This window comes from Amblyomma maculatum, chromosome 5 (genome assembly GCF_055883805.1).
Source record: "Amblyomma maculatum isolate TAMU_Amacu chromosome 5, ASM5588380v1, whole genome shotgun sequence".
Taxonomy (NCBI): Eukaryota; Metazoa; Arthropoda; class Arachnida; order Ixodida; family Ixodidae; genus Amblyomma; species Amblyomma maculatum.
The window spans coordinates 52,932,069-52,934,014 of record NC_139348.1 but is presented as its reverse complement, the minus strand read 5'-3'; positions in this window follow the sequence as shown (position 1 = coordinate 52,934,014).

The following is a 1,946-nucleotide window of genomic DNA, read 5'->3' as shown; positions in this document are numbered from 1 at the left end:
ACTTGCAACATATAAAGGAGTCAAGCAACAATGCAAACCACTCAATCACTTATAAGCAGAAAGCAAAACATGAGTCATTAAAATTTAAGAGCACTTCCCTAATCTAGATATCCCAACTCACTGCATGTTAACACGATGGACGGCTCACTAGCACATTCATTACCTAGTCGTGCAATGCCTTCAGCTTCAATGATTTTCCGGCTGATTTGAAATGGATGACAGCCAGAATGTGCGCAGCTGAAAGAAACTGAAAGCAACCAGTGCATTCTTTACAATGCACAGCCAAGTTGGTACCTCTACCTATATCTACATAAATGGAACTGTTCGGATATTTTAGTGATTCATGTTTTGCTGTCTGCTTATCAGTGACTGAGCAGTTTGCGGCGTTGCTTGGCTTTATATATTTCATGTTTGCGTCAATAAAATTTAGTTGCGAGTTATTGCCTGCTTGCCTCCTTTCACATCCTTGTTTTTTGTGCTGCTACTTTCAAGATGACGCCTTACCAACTCATGCAAATTGCCATCCTTCTCAAAGTATGTTAGTCAAAGAAATTTACTTCATTTGGCACTGACCAACGCACATGAACAGGTTTGATGCAACTTAAAGGCAATCAAAGAGAGCATCATCATAAAGCATGAAAGTTGGCTCAGAAATGCACCTCTCCATGCCAGTGTAGCTTGCACAGACATGAATTTCTGTGGTAAACAAAACACTGGGCTGCTGCAAGGGTGGTACAGCAGAAGCAGAGGGTGCTCCGACAGTAAGAGGAAATATGGCATTGAATCTTGCTATACACGGAGACATGTTGTGGGCTATGCAGCCAAGGTACGAAAGGAAAGGAGACAAGTTTTAGTCTGTTTGCCGAGGGGAGTGGTTTGCTCACTATTTGGGCTAGCCATGTGCAGGCTTGAAGTGAAGGGAGAAAATTGGAAAGTAATGCAAGGTCACTAGCGCTGAAGTAACCCACTCTACATGGCAAGGGAAGAGAGGTATGTTGCCTTCACTTTCTTGCCTAGCTTCAGCTGCATAGCCAGACATTTAACCCTGAGCATAGTGATGTGCTACCGTGTAGAATTGAACATTGAAAGTAGCACAGGAGTCCAGCACCATTATTCTATCCATTATAACAGGTAATACAGGTAAAGAGCATGCTGCGCTCTAAGGTTGCTGACGGCGTATTTACTTATCTTATATTAAAAAAAAAGAAGTTAGTGACCCATAAATATGATACTTCTGCTATTATGAGAACTCCACAGCTATGTAAATTGCAAGAAGAAAGTGAACCTATGGATAGCCTGCACTGACGACTCACTAGGCACCCACTGGTGAACCAAAAGTAGAGCAAAAATCTGTCTAATTTGCATTCACCATCTTCATCATGAAGGCATTGCCGACACTAAGCACAGTTCACCATCATAGCACTTATGATATATCCAAGCCATCTATAAAAGCTACCCAGATTGTCACACGAACATTTCAGCAGAGATATGACTTTCCAAGGGTCATATTATGACACTGACCAAATTCTCATGAAAAAAAAAATTATGACCAAATCAGCACCTTTCTCGGACTTCAGTGCATGGCCGTGAGATATGCTCTTACACTTCTTTTCGTCAACTGCTACTGTTTCAGGAAAAGGGGTCATCAAACTAAGTAACCTGAGTAGAGTTGCAAACAACGAAATTTAGGAGTGTGGTGAGGGGCAGACTTTGTGGCATTGCGAAGGTACTTTACTAATGCAAACAGTAGGCAGCCTTGATTTGATCATGGGGTTCAACATGCCAAAGAAACTTTGACTTCGAGGGTCAGCTATTGTAGATAGCTCTGGATAATTTCGACCATCTACGAAATCTGGTAGCTGGGTGTTGTCTTCTTCCTTGTCCCTTGTCTCCGCGCTGTTATTCCTTCAAAATATGTACCAACTAGCTCAACTTTCCGTGTTATT